The following is a 12,785-nucleotide window of genomic DNA, read 5'->3' as shown; positions in this document are numbered from 1 at the left end:
CTCCATCAGATTCCTGTCAACTCACAATCGACACACAAACAGTGCACACAGAGCTCCAACTGTCTGACAACAACAGGAAGGTGACACGTGTGGAGGAGGTTCAGTCATATCCTGATCATCCAGACAGATTTGATGATGATTATCAGCTGCTGTGTAGAAATGGTCTGACTGGTCGCTGTTACTGGGAGGTCGAGTGGAGAGGAGACGTTTATATATCAGTGAGTTACAGAAGCATCAGAAGGAAAGGAGACAGAGATGACTGTTGGTTTGGATGGAATGATCAGTCCTGGAGTCTGGTCTGCTCTGATGATGGTCCTCATTCTGTCAGGCACAATAACAGAGTAACATCCATCTCCTCCTCCTCCTCCTCCTCCTCTGTCTCTAACAGAGCAGCAGTGTATGTGGACTGTCCTGCTGGCACTCTGTCCTTCTACAGAGTCTCCTCTGACACTCTGATCCACCTCCACACCTTCAACACCACATTCACTCAAACTCTTTATCCTGGGTTTAGTTTCTGGTCTCCTGGTTCCTCAGTGTCCCTGTGCTGATCCAACAGACAGTTTCCATGACTGCAAGTGTTGAGTGGAAAAATGCTACATTGCATTATTGCATCCTCTCACCACAGGAGGCGCTGTTGGACCACTGATTGCTGATCAGCTGTTCTCTGATGATCTGATTGATACTGTGAATAACGGGACTCACTGAACTCTGTGACACAGTGAAGATTACAGAGTTTAACTTCACCCTTTAAGACTGACCACAGAACCAAGTCCGCCAGAGCTTTTGTTATATTTTTACATGCTGTGGAGCCATTTGTGGGAGCATTTCAAGTTGCTATGCATCAATACAACTGTTATAGCCCTAATTTTAATAATATGTATGCATTAAGTCCATAGTAACTACATAAACTGCAAAAAAAAACCTCTGCTCATCCATCTCTGTGTGTATCAGGATACATTTGGTTCATAATACACAGAAAAATCAGAGTTATTACCTGTAATAAATGTGAAAGATTCCTGCAGTGATAACCAGGCAGGACTGAAACACATCCAAGCTGTCACCACGGTAACAGCACCGCCCATCCACAGGTGAGGGGAGGAGCAAAAAGAGGGACTTTGACCATTTTATACTAAAAACACTCAACTAATGTTTCTAATATGAAACAAATAAGCCCACATTAATGTGAGCGTTTATTAAATAATAATAATGATGATTTCCTCCTGATCTCATTTCCACAGCAGAGAAAACTGTGGTGTATATTGAGGTGGAGGGTGTGGTCTGTGGCTCAGGTGTAGAGTGAGGGTGGGGTGCACCACAGCAGCATGCTGGGACTGCTGAGGGTGGAGGAGGGAGTGATGATGACATCAGAGCTGCAGCACAGAGACCAGTGAACACACAGTCTGTTCATCTTTGCATAGATACAATATACAGCACAATATTGAATGACAGACACGCTGTGGGAGCTTCCACAGATACACTGACGTCAGCATCCAGAGTCCTCCTGCTGCTCCCCCCTCAGAGCCCCGTGATCAGCACCAACACATTCAGTTAGATGACAGAGTCCAGCTGCAGCTAGAATCAGCTCCCCTCTGTGAACAACAGCACAGCGTCAGTGTTTCACACTCAGTGAAAGGAGGAAACAGCAGAAGAACACCATGTGTGCTACGTTTCCCAGGACACACTACAAACTGCACAAATACAGAGCAGCACGTGGAAGGACCTGGAGCTGCATTTACAGAGCTGCAGACAGCGTGATGTCCTGTATGGACAGGTGGAAGGAACCAAGTCCTCAGCTGGAACACTCGTGTTTGTCCACAGACAGGAAACACAGCAGGAAACTTCCTCACAGAAGTGCAGCTCATGGATAACACACTTCCTGTCAGTCAGAATGAGGCTGCAGCCAAACACAGAAAGGTGTTTTTGTCCAGATGAGCCCAGAGAAGAAACACGAGTGTTCACAGACATCAGAAGCTCAGAGAGGTGAAACATGAGGTTGGAGTCCTCGTCAGCATCCAGAAGAGCTGCTGTGAAACCCTGAGTACTCATGACAGACTCTGATGGCACAAACACATCATGATTCAAACAGAAAGACAAACATGGAGCTCCTGATCCTCCTGCATGAGAACAAGCTGACATGAGCGCTGTGTCTGAGAGTGTCTCCCTGTCACAGTGACAATAACACAGCTGCTGCTCACAGTCATTAAACTGACCTGAGGTCAGCTGTGCTCCTTACATATGAACCATGTGACCTCACATCAGTGCTGTGGATGACTGTAGTCATAGAAGAGTAGAGCTGTAGCAGGTGGTGTGAGGAGGAGGTGGTGTATTCTAGTTAACGCAGTACTGAAACACTCCAGCAGAGGGCGCTGTTAAGTCCTTATTGTAACACAGTTACTGTGTGCAGTTAGACTTCATACATAATCTGCACTTATTTCCATCAGACATGCTGTCAGTAAATGATTGGTTTCTATTGATTCTACTTCCTGTTGACTCGTTTGATGACAGTGAAACAATCACAGCTGATTGTGTGATGATGTAAACTGTCACTGTTACATTCAGTGTGTGTGACATAATGTTAGTGCAGGCTGATAACAGCCTGGTTCTGTTAGAAACACATGAACGTGTCCATAGATCAGTGTGTGTTTAACATGAGAGCTTCAGCCCTGCTGATGTGTTAAATAAAGACATGCAGGAAAACTGATGAGACTCTGAAATAACTCTTTATATTTATAATGTAACTCTGCATCAAAAGAACAACAAAGGATCCCAGACAGGTTTCTGTGAACAAAGACCATTCTGATGTTTCTGTGTTTCTAACACTTTGACATTATTAGTAAACAGACTGCAGTGAGCAGCATTTATAAAGAGCTTCTATATAAAGATATGACAGCTGTTTGACAAGTTTATCACTCTGTGTTTGGACCTGATCAGTCCAGCTGTTTACTTGAAACATGTTCATTTACCTGTTCTGTTATATTCATGTTCTTGTCTCTGTTGAAAACACATTTTAATGTCCCTCAGATTTTTCTCCCAGATGAATAAATATAAAAATGACACAAACTGACTGCAGCTACTTTTTGTCCTTTCTGTCAAAAACCTTCATGTGACTCATGAGAGACACGTTTCAGCTGTTTGTGACAGATCAGAGGCCAACAAGTCATTTATAACACTTTCCATCATTGTTTAAAGTTCTCAGTGTTTCTGTGTTGCTGCGTATAGGATCTCCCAGCATCATCACTGTGCTGTCCAATCATTGTGTGCGAGGTTACCCTTATAGTGCGATGTGTGTTTGCACAAAGAGAAGCATGTGTGTCAAATATAAATAAGCACAGAACAGAAACAGCTGCTCGTTTCTTCTGTTTAGAGTCAAGTTAGTGTTTTGTGTCTTTGTTTGAGGCCTGATGTCGAGCAGAGGTGTGTGTAACTGCACTGCTCTGTTATATGTGTGAAGTGTGTGCTTCTCTTCAGCATCATCTTTGTCACTGCTGATTCCTTTGTGTCATCATGTGTTGAGAAGAGAGAACAGTTATAACGGAGGAGCAAAAGGAAGCCCTGAAATCTGCATCAACAAGGAAGTGTTGGCTCACCAGTGATCCCAGCAGAGCCACTGGTTTGGCTCCAGTTGTTCTAGATTCAATGATGTTGTTGCTACAGATACATGTCAGCATCTTTATTGTAGTAAAGTCGTGTAATGTGAAGATAGAAACAAGGCAGCAAACAGCTCCATGATCTGATCTTAATGATGTTTTTATTTGTGTCTCTCAGAACTGGATTGGAAACTATCAAAGGTCTAAAAACAGCCTCGACCCTCCCACAGAGCAAACTTTACACACGTCATCTTTCAGCTACAATCTTTGTTGCAGGGATCTTCTGCCAAACAAGGCTGAGAGAAGATTTCTTACAGCTGTCATGTTGATGCTGTTTCAGTCTTTGGGCAAACACACTCATATATTAGGGCTGATATCAGGGCTGCACAAGTTCTTTGTGTTTGTGATCATGAATAATAGAAGTGTGGAAGGCAAACATGTTATTGTTGGATGAAACTTCATGAATCCTTTGTAGATTTGAGCTGTTGGAGCCTTTCTTTTCTCTTCAGGTGTACAGATGCTGAGGAGGTGTGAGGAGTTAATCCAGCTGTGTTTGCTTTTGCAAGAGAACTACAATGTTTTGATGATTGGGTGACAGGTTTTCTTATTTGTGTGAAGAGTTTTGCAAAATTAGCCAATAGTTACAAAAAAAGGGCTTAAGCAATCAGAAAAAACTGTAAGCACAGTAACAAAGTGTTTGTTACGCCCCCTGCTGGATAGAAGGCAGAACTGGAAAATATGGGAAGGACTGGAGACACTAGAGAGAGTCAGCACAGAAAAGGCTAAACAAAGAGCAAAGTTAAGGTGGGAGGACCAGTTTACACAAGAAGGCAGCTTCTTAATAACCTGCATTGTTAGAGTTTCTCATGATTTTATGTGCATCTGTGTTTCATGCCTTAAATTTCTCTCTCCTCCCTTTGCAAAGCACACAGTTGCCCTGTGCCAAGGCTGTTTGAATAAATCACTGTGATGGTAATAATGACCCTGATCTCTCCTTTTTGTGTTCAGTGTGTTACACATGCATTGTCAGACACCCACACCTGTTTGTGTGTTTGAGCATGTGTATGTGAGAGAGACCAAGCACTGAAGCTTCATCAGAGTTTTGCTGCCTTCGCTGTACAGTGTGCATATGTGTCAAACTGTCTGAGGGTCCTTCTGTAACTCCAGTAACAGACACATGGACGGAGTCGTTTTCATTTATTATCTGATAGATGCAGAAACAGCTGCTTCCACACATGCTGCAATAGTCATGAGAGTTGAGGCTTTCCCTTTCCTCACCACTGCTGGGTGTACTGCAGAGACTGGAAGATAAATGGATAATAGATCAATATTTGTAATAGATGGGCCGTTACTAAGACGACTGATAAACATAATGAAAATGAGTCATAGCCAGTCTACAATGACAGGCCAAGCCTTATCACAGGAATTCAATGATACCTACTGAGAACCTGTTGGGAATCTTGGGGTTGTGATGGTCATCCATCTTCAGGTCACCTTCACAGTGATGCTGACTTCCGGCTACAAACAGCACATGGAAATGTTACCTCTCTTGTTTACCTCTCATCCCATTAGGCTGCCCCTCCCTAAGCCTAGCAGAGGTCTTCTTCAGATTACTTTGCAGCGTAATCCTCTTCGAGGAAACTGTTGTTATGCGCTGGTGCCATATGAAAACATAAACTGAACTGAAACACAAGCTTGTTGAGAGCTCTAACACAAGGAAACAAGGTCAGACCACAAGGAGCAGGAGACCTGATTACCACCTTAAGACTGATCCCACTCATCACTAATGTGAGTGATTTGCACGAGAGCCAGATCAATCAAACTGAATGGACAGAGCTGTTACGCTGATATTTAAGGTGTGTTCACTAAATGATTTGATTTGTTCTGTGTGTAACCTGTAGCTGTGGCATCGGTGAGGGAGATGCTGTAGGGACAGTGAACCTTCTGAAAAAATGATGTGTGCTTCTAGCTGACCACATGGCTAACTTGCTGCTGCTGCCCTTAGAATGATCTCAGCCAAACGAATGGCTGACAAGGGAGAGAATGAGGCAGTGAATGATGAATCCTTTGTTATCCACTGCCAAGAAAGCATTACATCAATGGGTTCTGATATGTGAGAGTGTAGAGCAGCCTGTGTGTGGCCTGTCATAAATCATTCAGATGCCAGATAATTCAATTCAGTTTTATTTACACAGCGCCAAATCACAACAACAGTCGCCTCAAGGTGCTTTATGTTGTACAGTAGATCCTACAATAATACATACAGTGAAGAACCCAGCAATCAAATGACCCCCTATGAGCAGCACTTTGGCGACAGTGGGAAGGAAAAACTCCCTTTAACTGGTTCCACAGAAGAGGGGCCTGAAAACTGAAGGCTCTGCCTCCCATTCTACTTTTAAATACTCTAGGAACAACAAGTAGGCCTGCAGAGCGAGAGCGAAGTTCTCTAATAGGGTGATATGGTACTACAAGGTCATTAAGATAAGATGGGGCCTGATTATTTAAGACCTTGTATGTGAGGAGCAGGATTTTGAATCCTGGATTTAACAGGAAGCCAAAACAGGAGAAATCTGCTCTCTCTTTCTAGTCCCTGTCAGGACTCTTGCTGCAGCATTTTGGATCAGCTGAAGGCTTTTCAGGGAGTTTTTAGGACTTCCTGATAATAATGAATTACAGTAGTCCAGCCTGGAAGTAATAAATGCATGAACTAGTTTTTCAGCGTCACTCTGAGACAGGATATTTCTAACTTTAGAGATGTTGCACAAATGGAAGAACGCAGTCTTACATATTTGTTTAATATGTGCGTTGAAGGACATGTCCTGGTCAAAAATGACTCCAAGGTTCCTCACAGTGTTACTGGAGGCCAAGGTAATGCCATCCAGAGTAAGAATCTGATTAGATACCATATTTCTAAGCTTTTCAGGGCCGAGTACAATAACCTCAGTTTGATCTGAATTAAGAAGCAGAAAGTTAGCGGCCATCCAGGTCTTTATGTCTTTAAGACATTCCTGCAGTTTAACTAATTGGTGTGTGTTATCTGGCTTCATGGACAGATAGAGCTGGGTGTCATCTGCATAGCAGTGTAAATGTATGCTATGTCTTCTAATGATGCTGCCTAAGGGAAGCATGTATAATGTAAACAGAATTGGTCCTAGCACTGAACCCTGTGGAACTCCATAATTAACCTCAGTGTGTGAAGAGGACTCTCCATTTACATGCACAAACTGGAGTCTATTAGATAGATATGATACAAACCACTGCAGTGCAGTACCTGTAATACCTACAGCATGTTCTAATCGCTCTAATAGGATATTATGGTCGACAGTATCGAACGCTGCACTGAGGTCTAGCAGGACAAGCACAGAGATGAGTCCACTGTCAGAGGCCATAAGAAGATCATTTGTAACCTTCACTAAAGCTGTTTCTGTGCTGTGCTGAGCTCTGAAACCTGACTGAAACTCTTCAAATAAACCATTCCTCTGCAGATGATCTGTTAGCTGTTTGACAACTACTCTTTCAAGGATGTTTGATATGAAAGGAAGGTTGGAGATTGGCCTATAATTAGCTAAGACTGCTGGGTCTAGAGATGCTTTTTGAGTAAAGGTTTAACTACAGCCAGCTTGAAGGCCTGTGGTACATAGCCGATCATTAGAGATAGGTTGATCATATTTAAGATCGAAGCATTAACCCTCCTGCCATCCTTTAAAAAACTCACACCCATCACCCTAGGGACCATTCTCAGCCACGCCATAAAAAGACCATATATCCATATTTTATTCCACTTTAAATTAGCCAACCTTGTAAAACTACTTCTCCCTGAAATATTCATGTAAAGTTTTAATTATATTTTCGTTGTTTTAACCCTTCAAATCCCAGTGTTATTACATGAGCGCCCTGTGTTATAAGCCCCAAAAACCAAAAAACGAAACTAAATATTTCCACAAAAAACCAGTTGAAGTAATATGTGATTGTCATTATAAGTAGGCCTTTAGATGGACCAAAGATTGGCACCAACATACATTTTGACCTGCCATTATTTTTTTTGCATTTTTTTTGCAATTTAAAAATTAAAACTTCAAGGCCCTGAGTCTTCATTGACATCCAAGAAAAGAAGAAAAAATAAAATCATATGATGATAATTTGGGGTTGAAAAATAGCATTTATAATGGAAGTCAATGGGCAGAAAATGGTCCCCAGGGTGATGGGTGTGGGGATTTCTGCTGCTCAGCCATTTTAGGCTGATTTAAGGAATTCACACTGGAATATTAACATTGACAGGTAAAAACTATCCTGTGGCAAGTTTGGTTATATTCCACTGAACACAGTGGAAATGGCAGCCATTTAACACATAGCAGTGGCACAAAAAGGTCCCAAGAAGGCAGGAAGGTTAATTAATGGCAGGACTTCTTTGAGCAGTTTTGTAGGAATGGGGTCTAAAAGACACGTTGATGGTTTGGAGGAAGTAATTATTGAAGTTAACTCAGAAAGATCAATTGGAGAAAAAGAGTCTAACTTAACATCAATGGTACTAAGAGTAGCTGTAGATAATATTACATCTGTGGGATGATTACTGGTAATTTTTTCTCTAATGATAAAATTTTTATTTGTGAAGAAGTTCATGAAGTCATTACTAGTTAACGTTAAAGGGATGGTTGGCTCAAAAGAGCTCTGACTGTTTGTCAGCCTGGCTACAGAGCTGAAGAGAAACCTGGGGTTGTTCTTATTTTCTTCAATCAGTGATGAATAGTAAGATGTTCTGGCTTTGTGGAGGGCTTTCTTATAAAGCAGCAAACTATTTCTCCAGGCTAAATGATGATCCTCTAGATTTGTGACACGCCATTTCCTCTCCAGATTACGAGTCATCTGCTTTAGGGTACGTGTTTGAGAATTATACCACGGAGTCAGGTACTTCTGATTAGAGACCTTAGTTTTCACAGGAGCTACAGTATCCAGAGTCGTACGTAGTGAGGAGGTGAAATTATTAACAAGATAATCGACCTCTGTTGGGGCAGCGTTCAGATAGCTGCTCTGCTCTGTGTTGGTACAGGGCATTGAAGATGATAACAGTGGGTGGATTATATTCTTAAACTTAGTTACAGCGCTTTCAGAAAGACATCTACTGTGATAAAGTCTACTCTTCACCGCTGTGTAATCAATTATTGTAAATGTAAATGTTATCAGGAAATGATCAGACAGGAGAGGGTTTTCAGGAAACACTGTTAAATGTTCAGTTTCTATGCCATATGTTAAAACAAGATCTAGAGTGTGATTAAAGTGGTGGGTGGGTTCTTTTACATTTTGAGAGAAGCCAATTGAGTCTAATAACTGTCGTGGTTCTGGGTCATTTGACCCAGCTTTTGAGTTTATGGTGTTTTTTTCTGTGTTATAATGTTTTAGTTTTCTATTAGTTAGTATTGAGTTAAACTTGGTTATGGCTGCTATGTTTAGTTATATTTCTGTCTCCGTGTTGTCTCGTCTCACCTTCCTGTTTACATGTTTTTCTCCCAGTGTTTTGTTCCATGAGCAATAAATCAGATAAGAAGTCTGAGAAATCAGACAAAAACTCAGAGTAAGGATTAGGCTTAGAGATGATAACAAATAAAACAGTTTTTTCAGTTTTCCAGCTTGGCTGGACAAGACTAAGCATCAGGCTTTCAAATGAACTAAAACTCAATCTGGGTGTTTGGGTGATCAATAAGTGGAAGTAGATAATATAGAGGATCGCTGCCCCACCCCACCAACCCCCCGAGCTGTACTTCGAGGATTGTGATAGTTAAAAGCCTGGTCCTACCTCGTTCTTCTTGTGTTGCATTTGATTTGGTTGCATTGGTGTCAGCACAGCTTCTCATGTGCACCAACTGTGAAGAGAAAGATGGACACAATAGCCAACTCTGAACTCATCTGCAGTTTAAAGAATATGTCACAGTTTGAGGAAAGTCTGCCTTCAGTGCTCAGATCATCAGAACAATGTGTTACAGGGAGGGTAATGGATGAGCCAGAGAGTTAGAGAACTTCAAATCATTTCTCCAACTTCCAACTAAAAGTGTGACAGCTCCTGACTTGAAGCCTTGACAAACTTGGATTGGCATGGATCAGTCAGCAGGACAAAGTATTACGAGCACTGAAACTTAATGAAAGACCTGTATGGTGAAAGACATGCAGTTAGTGGGTTTAGGTCCATTGGTGATTGTAAATTGTGGGTGTGAATGGTCGTCTGTGCCTCTCGCTCTGTGGTAGCTGGGAAAGGCTGCAGCCCTCCTGTGACCCTGATGATAAGTGGAAGAGGATGGATGGTTTGTGATAGGATCTAATTAGTTTCCCGAGTATATACAATCTGGAGATGTTGCCAACGTAATGAAAAATGTTCAGATTCTGGTTACACTTGATGTCATTTCATATTTAAAAACACTGAAAGTTTCATAAGTGAACATTTATGTCTGGTTCCTTATTAGAAAGCAGATAGCTGCTTGCTCACCGGCTGCTTGTCTCGGGCCATCCTGCGGTCCAGAGCAGTCTGCCGTCGCCTGGCCTCCCAGTGCATAGCTGACATCTCAAGTGAGTCTGGGCTACGGAGACGTAGACACTGTAAACCTTTGTGGTGTGCCTGCACCGAAGGTCACTTTGGGAAGTACATAAAAAGAGAACTGGGGTAAATGTAGAGATGAAGGTGTGAAGTTTGGAGGACATGGGAAGTTCAGTTGCCATGGAAACCTGTTCCCTTATCATCTTCATTTATGCATGATGTTACATGACATCAAAGCCAGGATGCAGATTGCTTTGGAAATAGAGAGATGGTCAGTGTCAGGAGCAGAACATCTGAAGCCTCTACACCTCATGGATGGAGAGAGGAAGAAGACCTGACCAATGTATGCTGCTCATCTGAACCCATCTGTCCACTCACACCTCACCACCCTCTCATGACTTCCTCATGCAGCACCACAGTTCCTCTCTTGGCAGCATCTCATCTGCTTCCTCTGATCCACAAAGACACAGTGAAGCTCCATCTGTCCTCCTCCATCAGCACAATCCAGCATCGTCACGTCTGCAGTGCTTTTCTTCAACAACTCTCTCTGGTACTTTCATGGTGTCTCTTCAGCTTCAGCCCTTAGTTACTACAGCTCTCACCTTTGTTACGGATAACGAGCATCAGTACACTTGTCCACTCCTCAGACATCCTGTCACACACCAAGCACAGGAGTCCACTTCTTGACACCTCCACAGGTATGTCTCCTCTCTTTATCATCCTCACATTCTCTCATTTTCACGATTCAAACTGACTCGAGCAGCATGTGCTGGTGCTGGGGAGGATTGGATTACAAACACTGTGCTTTATCTCACAGCAGCTACATGATACAGCACCCAACCACTGCCACCAGCTACTCTGATTACTGTGCTGGGTCCTGTCTCACCTGCTCTCAGTGTGAGCCCTGTACGCTTAAAATGAACACAACATTTAAATGATACCACACATCTCGAATACTGATTCACACTGTCAGAGTTTGAAGCTATGGAAAATATCATGTTACACACATATGATATAGAGATTCAGACTTTGTGTAATGACAAAGGAACACCCAGATTTTGGATCATGTTTCCACACTCTTAATGAATGAAGACATGATTAATTTGAACTCTTTTCTTCTGGATTCCTGGACTTTTAGCTGTTAAAGATTACGTGTGTGAATGAATATCAGCGCAGACAGTCGCAGTGGTCTTAATGAGCAAATGAGAGTTTTACTCACCTGACTTGTACTCAGGAGACAAAGCAGCTGTACAGGCTGGGCTGAGCACTGCTGAAGTGTCAGTGTCACTCTGACCTCGATAAGGAGAGCCTCCAGGCAACATAACGCTGGGCTGCTTTGTTACAGAGGAACAGATTGGCGGGGGATTGTGGGTAAATCTGCTGCCTCCACCCTCCATGGTTCACTAACAATGGTCCCACCCTGACATGGCTGTGTGCTGTTAAGCTTCTGTGTTCATTTTAAATACACCAACTTTCACTGAAGGTCTTAAAAGATGCTAGTTAGGAGACCTGGATAAGAAGAAGTCCTTGTTAGGTGAGGCTGGGGGTCACAGACCTTTGAACTCTGCTGCATATGTCACAAAACATTAAATGGAGCAGACAGGAAGTGAAGAAAGTCAGTCAGGAGGTTTGTTACAGAAGAGTTTGCCATTAAAGGTAAATGTGGACAGGCTCAGGTGTTGTTTAGGGGAAAACATTTCATTCATGTATTCTCTCAATCTAAGACCGAATGCTTGCAGAGATCTCGCCGTTTGAAATACAGACAACATGTAAAAAATAAACTGCAAGCTGAACTCTGATTCTGCTGTGACCATGGATGTGAGCCACATGAAGTGATCTGAATGCATCGAAAAGTGCTGATGATTAAAATGTGGCATTAAAAGAAAAGAGGAGTGAGTGCTTAAACTAACAAGCATGCTTTGAGGACACTGAAGCACCGGCAGGAAACACTGAGGCACAGAAAGGACCGGTCTGAGCACATCGCCACCACGCTTGTGTGGGAACACTGAGTGTGTGATTGGAAACGAACATTGGACGAGCATTTCCAATCAGAGAGAGCGCCAGTGGACAGCGTGGTGGCATGGATCCAGAATGAACTCTGAAAGAGGTTTCTGCACCAATTCTTCATATTTTTACTTTCACGTGTTAATCCAGCCATCACACCAGAGAAAGTGAGCTTTCTTTTCCAGTTCTTTCTATACAAGTTGGATGTTTTATATTAAACGGTTAGCTAAAAAAAAGAGAGAGAAAAGTAACATCTGGTGATGCTGAACTGGCCACAGAGACCATGGCTAAGCAAATGAACTCAAGGCTGTCAGATCAGGTTTTGCAGTGCTAAGATGTTATTGTGGTGGAAATACCATAATAAGTAACTAAACATGAAAGTGGAACTTGGCAACCAACAGAACCCTACCCCTGGTTATTTTATACCCTGAAAACAAGTGGATTTCCATTGTTAGAAGACCAGCTGAGTCATGTGGTTGGCAGGAAGCTCTCCTGGCAGTAGTGAACAGAAACGTCGTCTCCCAGCTGCTCTGAAGGACAGAATCAGAGGAGAGTGATCAACATCAAAGCCTGTGAGCAAAGCAAACTGAGCTTTTGGAGACATTTACAGAGAATACAGCCTGGAGAGGAGGGAGTCTAAGACCCTGCAGTGACCTGAGCCCGACCCTGAG

General features: G+C 42.7%; 1 long non-coding RNA gene across 1 annotated transcript; it reads right to left on the bottom strand.

Annotated features, from left to right (window-relative positions):
* Positions 1-4,767: 4,767 nt before the first annotated feature.
* Positions 4,768-11,370, bottom strand: LOC146575268 (uncharacterized). Its single transcript, XR_014892305.1, has 5 exons — positions 11,330-11,370; positions 10,063-10,206; positions 9,379-9,445; positions 5,029-5,105; positions 4,768-4,888 (listed from the first exon to the last, which is right to left on the bottom strand). It is a non-coding gene; the product is annotated as an uncharacterized LOC146575268 (long non-coding RNA).
* Between the last annotated feature and the right edge of the window lie 1,415 nt (positions 11,371-12,785).

Source organism: Mchenga conophoros, linkage group LG4 (assembly GCF_057382185.1).
Source record: "Mchenga conophoros isolate Kocher_MC1m ecotype Shallow Benthic linkage group LG4, M_conophoros_male_GT1.1, whole genome shotgun sequence".
NCBI lineage: Eukaryota > Metazoa > Chordata > Actinopteri > Cichliformes > Cichlidae > Mchenga > Mchenga conophoros.
Note: the sequence above shows the minus strand (reverse complement) of the source record. Positions and strands in the feature narration are given on the sequence as shown.